At 35.8% G+C, this 12,795-nt stretch overlaps 1 protein-coding gene across 3 annotated transcripts in view; it reads right to left on the bottom strand.

Annotated features, from left to right (window-relative positions):
• Positions 1-12,795, bottom strand: part of SFMBT1 (Scm like with four mbt domains 1) — a 119,695-nt gene that overhangs the window by 69,321 nt on the left and 37,579 nt on the right. For 2 of the 3 annotated variants that reach the window (XM_045529993.1, XM_045529992.1), the window contains 2 exons: positions 11,317-11,378; positions 8,150-8,180 (listed from right to left, as the gene is read on the bottom strand). The gene's annotated coding sequence lies outside the window, so the exon portion shown is untranslated. The remainder of the gene's footprint in view (positions 1-8,149; positions 8,181-11,316; positions 11,379-12,795) is intronic. The other variant, XM_045529994.1, reaches the window with a different exon arrangement.

The raw sequence follows: 12,795 nt of genomic DNA, 5'->3' as shown, positions 1-12,795 counted from the left end.
CAAGCCTCTTATTAGAATGAATGTTTACTATTTCAAAGATAATTCCCAACCCATAAGGAATTGAGATGCTTTCTTTTTTTTCCTTATCAAATATCCTTCTAACCTCTCCTAGCAAAGTTATACAGTAAACACTTTTTTTAAACTAAAGTACATTTCCTTATTAATTCTTTAATAGAATGGAATAACATTAAGTTAAGAGAACAGCCAAATGGCTAAAAAAGAATCAGTATGATAAACAGCCATCACCAAAAACCTTAGAATCATCAGGAAAGCACATAAACAAAGCCCATACCCCAAAGGAGTAAGAGGCTCTGGCTCATCCCAGAGGCCTTGAGAAGAAAGCTGAGGGCAAGCTACAGTGACTGACAGACCCTTGGGTGGCTGTCTTCAGTTCAATCATTCACCAAACCTTAACTCTCACTCTTCCTCCTCAAGGCTTTCACCTTCAGAGAGAATGATTATAAGGCAAGATGCTTTGGGGATTTTGCTGCGTTGTTTTGTTACATTAAGCACACAGGCATTTTTAAAAGCTTTATGTCAGAATTTAAAGATTCCTAGACTATAAACACACGTGCTGTACAATTATTAATAAATTCACTGGAATTTTTTAAGAGCTTAAGCCCCTAAAAGAAGCAGATAATCAGTTTTAAATGCTGAGAAATTTCTGATAGGCTACTATCCCTCAAAATCACTAAAGGCTTCTACACAGGATAATCAGATAAAAACCAGTCCCTCAAGAATGCCTCTCAACTCTAGGGCAATGCTGCTGCCCCCTTGGGGCATCCCTTGGGGAAACAGCGTGATAGCAAAAGTCTACTGCTATGAGGTCACAGCCCACAAACCTAAGAAGCATGCTGAACATTTAATAACAATGATAACAAGGAACAAGTGTAAGTTATTTACAAAAAGCATAAATAATTTAGAACACAAAACAACTCTTCAGTAGCTTTTAAAATAAGTGATTCCAGAAAAGGAGTAAATCTCTGGTTACCACTAGAGATGTACTACGAAACACGTTAAATCTGTAAAATAATTCAGAGCAAAAAGTTAAATAGACATAAGACAAAAAAAAGCCTAAAGTTTATTAATTCATTAGGAATCTAATTAAACTCATATGCAAAATGTAAATCCAAAAAAATTGCTAACTGGCAGAACAATAGTCTACTTCCCTGTTATTCTAGAAGTCAGCAGGATACTTGGCAACCTTTGGTTAGTATTCGAATGCAGTTGCACCTTATTATTTGCTTTTATAGATCTCAACATCCACATATATCAATCTAACATATGTAACCATACTCTGAAAACTAGCAATATCCATGTGCAGAAATTTTTAGTTAAATCTCTACACCTGTTAAAAAGATTCCTCTTCCTCCATTTTTCTATTCTTTCCCTAAAAACAATTTGGTATTTTTTCTACCATTAAATTATCATTTTGGTAAATTTAAATACAATACTCTAAAGGTTGCCAGTTTTCTAAGATTAGCACTTACAAATTCTACTTTTTAGCATTTAGTACAAAATTATGGATATAATTTTCAATCCTCAAAAATAACATGCTAACAGTCATGTTTTCATGTCTTATAAAGAACATATTTTCCATAAAACTATCCCTACTGATTTTCATGTTTTATAACAAAAAATAGCTTTTACAAAATATAAAATTTGTTTCAGTCTTGGACAAAACTATAATTGAAACAGGGAGGAGGGGAGGGGCAAAAACCTACCTAACAGGTACAATGAACACTATATTTGGGTGACAGGCACACTTATAGCCCTGACTCAAGCATTACAAAAGCAATCCATATAACCAAAAACATTTGGATCTCTTAATATTTCGGAATAAAAAAAAGAAAGAAAGAAACAGGTTCCTGAAGTCACAAAAACAAGCTGGCAAGAATTTAAAACTTTGTTATTTTGCAAATTAACAACTCAAAAGGTAGGCTTGAGGCAAGTAACTGGTTATTAATATCTCTTTCAGACAGAAAAAATTTCTAGCACCACCTTTGAAAATCATTCTGAAACATTCCAAGGGCTAGTTGTTTTTTAGGAATTTGGGGAGGGGTTGTTATTTTAACTGTTGTATTTAAACTGTTCAAAAAATAAATGAGTTTAGTTGGTCAAAACACAGCCACTCAGGAAAAATATCATCATAAAGGTAAAAATAACTCAAAACCACACATCCAAAATCATTAACATGTTTTCCCTCAGTATTCTCTTACAGGATGTGAGATAAATACATTATTCCCTATTAAAGTATAAAAGAGAACTCAACCCAGTTGTTTAAACTCACAAAATGATATTTTTAACATTATCACAGGCTCAGCCACATCAAGTTTGGAATTTTGTGACATATAGTCAGATGACAGACAGACAGGACACTCAACCCTTCCAGAGTTAAAAACCAAAATCAAATGCTTAAAGAGGCTTAATGTCAAATCTTACTATCAAAAGTCTTAAGCTTCCTTCAAATTCCTCTCAAAGCAATCTTTACAGAAAAAAGACAAATCAATAAGCCATTCAAACATCAGAGTACTCCTCTCACTGAATCTTTAAACAAAATGTCAAATTCAGGTCGTTGGATAGTTAAACTTCAAAGAGCCACCTTAATGAAAATGTCTTGTCAAGAGAGAATTTAGAAAGAAAGAGAGGGAAGGGAGGGAGGGAGGAAGGAAGAAGGAAGGAAAGAATGATAAAAATGTTTTTCCTGACTTTAACAAACACTATGATCAGAACTAAGTTACCATGGAGTTTGGCCTTGGGAATTTAGACATTAGGCATACTTTTCCAAACAATAAACTAATGAATAAACATTACTACTATGGAATGATGTCAACCCTGCAATTTTGGAGAGATATTGATGGAGGAGGGTGAAGTACAAAGAATAAAATAATTCTTTTCGCTTCAAATGATGAGTAATAAAGTTCAGCATATAAACATTTTTTTCACTTGCTTATGTTTTTTTCCAGATAATTAAATACTTTATGCTCACATCCCTGTCTCATTTGCAAACATCTGCTTAGTGCCTTCAGCTACTATACCTAGCACTGCACTTTTATATACATGAAGCCAAATACCTAGGTGAATTTTAAAAATCACTGTTTCACTGAATAACTGAGGATGGCAAACATAAAAGTTAGAAGGAACTTTAATTGATTATATCTAGTTCAAAAGTCCTCAACAGTTTTGTGCTATATACCATTCCCATGCCTCAACATTTCCACAAATAGCAACAGCTCTCCATTACCCTACAGTGCTTCTCTACAGAGTTCTTCCACACCTGCTTTGATTTGAATGTTGTGTCCCATCCAAAATTCACGTGTTAAAATTTAATCCCCAATATGATAGTATTAAGAACCAGGGCTTTTCAGGAAGTGATTAAGTTATGAGGACTACACCCTTATGAATGGATTATTAAAGGCTTTGGAGAGCTCCCTGCTGTCCCTTGCTCTTTCCCTTTTGCCTCCCACCCTGTGAGGACACAGTAACAAGGCACCATCAAGGAGGAATGGCACCTCACCAGACACCAAACCTGCCAGTGCCTCAAACTTAAACTTCGCCACCTCCAGAACAGTGAGAAAATACATTTCTGTTATTTATACATTACTGAGTCTTAGGGTGTTCTGTTACAGTAGCACAAATGGACTAAGACATCACCCATCCCTGAGGAGGAAGTTCTCCATTTCTATGTTCCAAAACCATCAATTACACTGTGATTAAAAGGTCCCATGACTACCTTCTGGGATGATCTATTTCATTTCCTAGCAGCTCCACCACAGTCTGTCCTTAAGGCACCCCCAAGTCCCTATGTCTTCTACCCACGGGTATTGCCCACTCAGAACAAGCCTGTGCCTTCACTCACACAAGAGCCCTTCACATGGCTGAGAGAGCTAACAGCTCATTCAACTGTTCTTCCTAAAATAGGTTCTGAGATGCCCAACCCCCTGCCCCAGTATCTCCTCTGAAATATTCTGGTTTATCTATAGTCCAAAAGAGAATATAAAAGAATAAATTAAAACCTTAAAGTGATTTTGATTTCTGCTTTACTTGGTCTGTTTCTGTGACCAGGCAAAATATTTCAAGGGTAAATTTGCTCAGTTAATTAGACTTTGATATTAAGATATTAATAATCACTCAGAAGGAACAAAAAACTATTCCTTCCTCAATATGTTTCCTTAAAAACTAACCAATCATTTCAAAGCAGAGCATCTTTCAGAAGGAAACCTAAGGGAAATCATAGGTGGGTCAACATACTCCATCAATGTGATGGAAAAAATAAATGCACATTCCCATGAAGAACTCAATTCTCTTCAAAACTACCACAGCATTTTGTGGGACCCTCTAGAAGAGCCTTTCTCCTACAGTAATTTGGGCCCATCAGCTCCTCAGGGCCTGTGCTCTGCCTTTGTCTTTCTCTATGATTTTACACCATGCCTGAGAGTGGCAAGCGTGCAATTTGTATCTGCTGAGTGAAATTGATTGGGAGTAGTTCAGTCAGCTATTTGGACAGAATTCGAGTCTCAACTCTCAATATTTCTCATAATCATCCTTTAATTCAAAAAGATGCTGAGAAAACTAATCATTGAAAAGTGTCTCAATTCTTAAAATATAGTGCTTTCCCAGTTTAAAAAAAACAAAGAATTTCAAAAAGTAGCACATAAAGCAGGTAAAAGAGGCTAGGAAAAAAATTTTTTCCCAAACAAAAGCCGTAACTTTTATAAACTCCAACTAAAAACCTATAACAACATGTAATTTTGACACTGAACAGTCGCTATGCTAAATGAACATGTTTAGTAACATATTTCTTCAGCAGTATTTTTTGTTTGTAGTTATTATATCTTATACATTTTATTACACATAAAAGTCCAATATAAAACAAATTACTTCAAAATTTGACCTGTAGGCCCGGTGCAGTGGCTCACGCCTGTAATCCTACCACTCTGGGAGGCCAAGGCGGGAGGATCGGTTGAGCTCAGGAGTTAGAGACCAGACTGAGCAAGAGCGAGACCTCGTCTCTACTAAAAATAGAAAGAAATTATCTGGACAACTAAAAATATATAGAAAAAAATTAGCGAGGCATGGTGGCACATGCCTGTAGTCCCAGCTACTCGCTGGGAAGCTGAGGTGGAAGGATTGCTTGAGCCCAGGAGCTTGAGGTTGCTGTGAGCTAGGCTGATGCCACAGCACTCTAGCCTGGGCAACAGAGCAAGACTCTGTCTCAAAAAAAAAAAATTTGACCTGTTATACATCTGGCACAGACTAGCTATTCTGCTATACCATTTAAATGACTGCTACATTTACAGCATTTACTTTATAAAACACATGATTTCCATGTGCTAGCACTAAATTTCTACACCTGCTAGGGCTAATTCTAGACTGATCAATTAGTATACAAACTTCCCTTCCTCTACTTCCATTCATTCACTTAGCCCTGACCATTCCAAGCATCTCCTCCTAGCTCCCATTAGAAGGCACATTTCCTTACAAAACACTACAAAGTTACTGTGACATTAGATTAGTATTTAAAACAGATGCACTGACAAAAGAAGAAAAAAAATCATCTCATTTGAGAAGAATTCTGAAAACAGAGTTAACAAGATACAAAAGAAAAATAATAACAGGAAAAGCTCAATACAATTCATGTCAACTTTACCACTTGTCTTATTTACACTTAAGATAAAGGAAAGAACAGAAAATACTTTTATTACAATAAAGCAGCATAAGAGACAGCAACATCATAAGGCAAAGCTGTTAAAAAAAAAAAAGCAAGCAATTATAATATACTCATTACAAAATACTATGCCAGGAATAAGCAAGGTCAAGATTGTAATTTGCTCTTGTAAAGCAATAACTCAGGATACATACAGTCTAGTCTGTGCCTACAAAGCAGGTCTTTAAGAGCCAAGTAGAATATTTTATACAGTTCCCAACAGAAGGGTTTGTTCATAAGCATAGGAAAAACAACAACAAACCCTCAGCCTGCTAAAATTGAAATCTTGTGTCTGCCAATTCAGCTAAGAAATGGTGCATTAGCCGGGCACGGTGGCTCACGCCTGTAATCCTAGCTCTGGGAGGCCGAGGCGGGTGGATCGCTCGAGGTCAGGAGTTCGAGACCAGCCTGAGCAAGAGTGAGACCCCGTCTCTACTAAAAATAGAAAGAAATTATCTGGCCAACTGAAAAATATATATACAAAAAAATTAGCCGGGCATGGTGGCTCATGCCTGTAGTCCCAGCTACTAGGGAGGCTGAGGCAGTAGGATCGCTTAAGCCCAGGAGTCTGAGGTTGCTGTGAGCTAGGCTGATGCCACGGCACTCACTCTAGCCCGGGCAACAAAGTGACACTCTGTCTCAAAAAAAAAAAAAAAAAAAAAAAAAAAGAAATGGTGCATTATAAAAAATACCTACTTGTTAACAAAGTCATTGCATTTGTAACTAAAGAGATCATACACACTGGGTATAGAAAATAGAAAGAAGGTATGCCCATGCTGCCCTCAACATGCCTGACTGTGTCTGCTCTCGAAAATAGAAAGAAGATAGGGGAGGTTTCTTTTTATAAAAGTATCCCAGGTAATAAATGATGAAGGAATGACAGAACCTCTATTAAATAAATTGCTGCAACTAGGTGTTGATCATCAATAATAGCTTACATCAATCAAAAGACACAACCTGAAACATTATGTGGCTCCTAATGGAAGAACACAACACCAACTAATAAACTATCTTTCAAAAAAAAATCAGGCCGGGCACGGTGGCTCACGCCTGTAATCCTAGCACTTTGGGAGGCCGAGGCAGGAGAATTGCTTGAGCTCAGGAGTTCGAGACCAGCCTGAGCAAGAGCAAGACCCTCATCTCTACTAAAAACTAGAAAGAAATTATTTAGATAGCTAAAAATATATATAGAAAAAATTAGCCGGGCATGGTGGCGCATGCCTGTAGTCCCAGCTACTCGGGAGGCTGAGGCAGGAGGATCACTTGAGCCCAGGAGTTTGAGGTTGCTGTGAGCTAGGCTGACGCCATGGCACTCTAGCCAGGGCAAAAGAGCGAGACTGTCTCAAAAAAAAAAAAAAAAAAAAAATCAAACTTCAATCTGGTTGAGCTTCTAGATATAATAGAGAAGTTGGAGGAACATGTTAAACACCACAGGGTGAGCCAATCAGCAAAATCAAACTATAGAAACTATAGTAAGACAAATTACCTGGTTTTATCAAATAAATTGGAAGGAAAAAAGAGAAAGAGAAAGACATGGAGAGGGACACTATTTATTAAAAGAGACTTAAGATAAATTTACTAAATAATTCCAAAAAAAGTTATTCACTGTAGAATAAAAAAAATAAGTAAATAAGACCTATACACTGAAACCATAAAATATGGCTGAGTGAACTTCAAGAAGATCTAAATAAATGAAGAGGCATACCATATTCATGGACTAGAAGACTCAAAAGATACCAAGGTATTCAATGAAAAAAGGAAAGTATTTTCAACAAATGATACAGAAACAATTCGATATCCATATGGATAAAAAGAGACCTCAACCCTACCGCACACTATACATAGAAACTCAAAATGGATCATAAACCTAAATTTAAGAGTTAAAATTGTTAAATAATCAGAAAAAAAATAGAAAACCTTTTGATCTTGGGTTGGCAAAGAATTTTTTAGATATAACACACACAAAAAAGTATAATTTTTAAAAATCAATAAGTTAGGATATATCAAATTTACAACTTTTGCTCTTCAAAAATATCACTAAGAAAAAGAACAGATAAACACAGACTGGGAAAAAAAATTTGCAAGATGTATATCTAATAAGGATTTATATCAAAAATCTCTTAAAACTCAATAAACAATCCAACGTTTTTAAATGGGCAAAAAGATTTGAATAGGTACTTCAACAAAGAAAATATATGAATGGCAAATAAGCACATGAAAAGATACCCAACTTCATTAGTCATTAGGCAAATGCAAATTAAAACCACAATGAAATATCATTACACACCAACTAAAATGGCTAAAATAAAAGACTAACAATATCAAGTTTAACAAGGATGTGGAGAAACTAGAGCTCTCATACAGTGCTGGTACAAACGTAAAATGGTATGGCCACTTTGAAAATGGTTTGACAATTTCTTAAAAAGTTAAACATAGACTTACCATACAACCCAGCAATTCCACTCCGGGGTATCTACCAAAGAGAAATGAAAACGTATCCATACAAAGATTTTTAAAAAAGTGTTCACTGCTAAGAAACTGGAAACAACCCAAAACTTCATCAACTAGTGAATGGATAAACAAAATATAATATATTCCTCTATACAATGGAATTATTCTCAGCAATAAAAAGGAACACACTACTGATGCATGCAGTAACAGGGATGAATCTCAAAAACTTCATATTAAATGAAACATGTCAGACACAAATAACTACATATTGAATGATTCTATTTATATGGAATTTCTAGAAAAGGCAAAACTGCATAGAAAACAGCAGATCAGTGGTTACCTGGGGTCAGGGCAGAAGCAGAAACTGGTTGGTAAATGACATTTTGTGGGGGTGACAGAAATGTTCTAAAACTGAATTGTGGTGATGGTTGCACACCTGTACACATTTACTAAAATGCATCAAGGTGTTTACTTAAGATGTAAAATATGCTTCAATAAAATTATCCATTAAAAATAAAAATAAAATAAAAAAAAGAAAGGCCTTTCTACAACCACACAACCCTGAAAATGCCCAATCTTATCCGATCTCAGAAGCTAAGTAGGGTCAGGCCTGGTTAGTACTTGGATGGGAGACTGCCTGGAATACCGGATGCTGTAGGCTTTTCAAAAAGAGAGAGAAAAAGAGTGAGAGACACTGACTTAAGAGGCCAGTGTAATGCATTGGTCATTTGGAGCCTATAAAGAATATTTTTTAAATTTATTTTTGTTATTGTGATAAAGTACACATAATAAAATTTACCATTTCAACCACTTTTAAGTGTACAGCTCTGTGGCATTAAGTACATTGACAATGTTGTGCAACACAATTTTTTAAAATTACATGTGTGGGGGCTGGGTGTGGAGGCTCACGTCTGTACTCCTAGCACTCTGGGAGGCTGAGGAGGATGGATCGTTTGAGCTCAGGAGTTCAAGACCAGCCAGAGCAAGAGCGAGACCCCATCTCTACTAAAAATAGAAAGAAAATTAGCTGAACAACTAAAAAGTATATAGAAAAAATTAGCCAGGCATGGTGGCGCATGCCTATAGTCCCAGCTACACAGGAGACTGAGGCAGAAGGATTGCTTGAGCCCAGAAGTTTGAGGTTGCTATGAGCTAGGCTGATGCCACGGCACTCTATTCTGGGCAACAGAGTAAGACTCTGTCTCAAAATAAATAAATAAATAAATAAAAATAAAATTACATGTGTGATATAATGTGCATTGAGCTCTGCATAGATATTTTAATGTTCTTTTAAAAAATGTAGGTCAGGCCGGGTGCAGTGGCTCACGCCTGTAATCCTAGCACTCTGGGAGGCTGAGGCGGGTGGATCGCTCGAGGTCAGGAGTTCAAGACCAGCCTCAGCAAGAGCGAGACCCCGTCTCTACTAAAAAAAAAATAGAAAGAAATTATCTGGCCAACTAAAATATATACAGAAAAAATTAGCCAGGCATGGTGGCGCATGCTTGTAGTCCCAGCTACTCGGGAGGCTGAGGCAGTAGGATCGCTTAAGCCCAGGAGTTTGAGGTTGCTGTGAGCAAGGCTGACGCCATGGCACTCACTCTAGCCAGGGCAACAAAGCGACACTCTGTCTCAAAAAAAAAAAAAAAAAAAAAAAAAATGTAGGTCAAAATAAGTATTTTGGCTATGTTTTACCAACAAAAAAAAGTCCTTAACTTCTGCCATACTAAAGTATTTACCAATGAAACACCCTGATATTTGGAATTTGTTTTAAAATAGTTATTTATTGGGAGGGCATAACAACCAAATGTAATGCTTGATCCTTAACTAGATAATGGATTGGGCAGGGGACTACAAACGACATTACAACAATCAAAAATGTGAATATGGACTACATAAGATAAAGTATATTATACCGATGTTAAATTTTCCAAGTGTGATCATTGTATTGAGGCTATGTAGGAGAAATGTCTTACTCTTAGAGATGCATGCTAAAGTATTAGGAGTACAGTATCATAATGTCTGCTATAAATTCTCAAACATTTCAAGAGAAAAAAAATACATATATGACTACATAAATTTTATATATCTATGTCCACATATATATACATATATATAAAAGAAAAACAGAAAGCAAACAATAATTCTAGGTGACGGATTAAAATGAGAACTCTGAGCAAAAATGGAAATTAATACAGGTTTACTAGAAAGTAATGTGATGATGTCCTAAAAACTTAGAAACTAAAACATGCCTACTTTGATCCAATTCCCCTTCTAGGAATTTATCTTCAAGAAACTCACACAAGAATGTAAGGAAGGAAAGGGTATTCATACAAAATTATTTGTAACGGGCCAGGCGCACCTGTAATCCTAGCACTCTGGGAGGCCGAGGCAGGCGGATCATTTGAGCTCAGGAGTTCGAGACCAGCCTGAGCAAGAGTGAGACCCCATCTCTACTAAAAATAGAAAGAAATTATACAGACAGCTAAAAATATATATAGAAAAATTAGCCGGGCATGGTGGTGCATGCCTGTAGTCCCAGCTACTTGGGAGGCTGAGGCAGTAGGATTGCTTGAGCCCAGGAGTCTGAGGTTGCTGTGAGCAAGGCTGAAGCCATGGCACTCTAGTCCAGGCAACAGAGTGAGACTCTGTCTCAAAAAAAAAAAAAAAAAAAAGTTATTTGTAACAGTCAAAAATATTCTAGAAATTACTCAAATATCCATCAATAGGTGGTTGAGTAAATAAGTTATGGTAAACACTTAAAATGAAAAAAATAATATGTGAGGCAGAAATGGGTGTGGGTATAGATGAAACAACATTGTCTGTGAGTTTATTATTACAGAAGTGATACCTGGAAGTTCATTTTATTATTTTTTATCTATTTTTGTATATGTTTGAAATTCCCCATAACAAAAAGTTTTCTTTAAAAAGGATCATAAAAAATTCCAAGGACATAATTCTTTACAAGTGGTCATCTACTCCTTTCTTTCCCAAATTAATAATATCAACATGGGGGCACAGTTCTATACTACATAAATGGGTACATATAAATATTAAGGTTCCATCATCCTTAATTTTTCTTAAATTCTCAGGTTATCCCTGAACAGAAAAGTCGCACTTTCAGACATCATGAGTCCAGTATTAAGTAGATGGCAGCTCACCTCAATGTGCTCTCACCAGCATGCAGCTCTTCATTCCTCATAGAGGAAACGCACTGCTCTAGCTAAGGAAGGAAACAAGCGTAGAAAAGATTATTGTCTATTTTAAACTTCATTTTCTAGGTAGTTGTTCAGCTTTTTCTTTTAAAGGTTCAAATATTATTTGTGCTACAAATTGTGCCAACCATTTCTGATTGTAAGAGAAGCAAGGGAGCTTGGAAGTCACCCAGTCCGATATCTTCAATTAAAAAAAAAAAGCTGTCCAGGTCCAAAGTTATTATTTCAAATTAGCTTCAACATTCAGTAGTTAGGAGATATTCTCCTCAGTCTAATTTGCATAAAGTAAGTGCTCATTAAATACCTGCTGAAATGAATTGTAATGAATAATTGGAGTGAAAATTGGATGCCTGTCTTGAGGGCACTAAACTTATAGTCTAAGGCCACTGACTTCCACCCAGAACCCTATAATCATTAGGCTCCAAGAGCCCAAACTCAACACCTACTTAGCACCAGCTTGCTTAAACTTGGAGCAAGAATTTTCAAAACAGCCTCCTCTTTCTGTCAACTAGTCATATGATATTCGTTAAGTTCCAAAGCAATGAGAAAACATGATTCAAGTTAAAATTAACCAAGATTGATATTTATATGCAGATTTCCAGTTGTTGGGCTTTTTAAATGTTTTTCAATTTTTCTCAAAATGACCAGAATGTGTGTAGTTGGGTTTTTTTTCCATCCCTCTTTGGTCCTAGCCCAAAATATTTTCTAAAATGATGGTGTTTAAATTTTCATTTCAGAAATAAGGTCATTCTTTTTACACCTCAATTTCAAAAGAAAAAGCCCCTATAAGTTCTGTATTAACAGCCAATATCACCAATCAAAACGTAGTTTTCACATGGTGGAGAATTTAAAATAATGATGATAATATTGGATGTTTAATAGTAAGGAATTATTAACTTTTATATGTGATAAAGGTATTATAATTTAAAAAGTCATTTTAAAGATAAATGCTGAATTACTTGTTAAGTAACATAATACTCATGATTTGCTATAAAACAATGCAGTAACGGGAAGTAAAATTGTGTATATGTGTCAAAGAGGAAAGTATAGGTAAAACAAACTGGCCGTGTGTTGACAATTGTGGAAACCAAGCAATGGGATTGTCTCTCTGCTTCTGTGTATGTTTAAATATTGCCATAATAAAAAGTAAGTCATAAAATAAAATTATAGTGATAAATCAACCTTCTCAGAGGTTATACCACAGAAGCAGTAGCATCATCATTAATTGTTGCAAACACAGGAATAAAAAAGGGTGCATGGTAACTGACAACATGATATTCATGGATGCTATTACTCTGCTCAAGAAATTACTGCATTACAGCAGCATGAGAGGTGATTCCTATGACTATTATCTAAAATTACATAATATTACATCCAAAATACATTTTATACTTTAAAAATCTTTCTGGAAAATCAGTGATTTTT

Source organism: Lemur catta, chromosome 18, assembly GCF_020740605.2.
Source record: "Lemur catta isolate mLemCat1 chromosome 18, mLemCat1.pri, whole genome shotgun sequence".
NCBI lineage: Eukaryota > Metazoa > Chordata > Mammalia > Primates > Lemuridae > Lemur > Lemur catta.
Note: the sequence above shows the minus strand (reverse complement) of the source record. Positions and strands in the feature narration are given on the sequence as shown.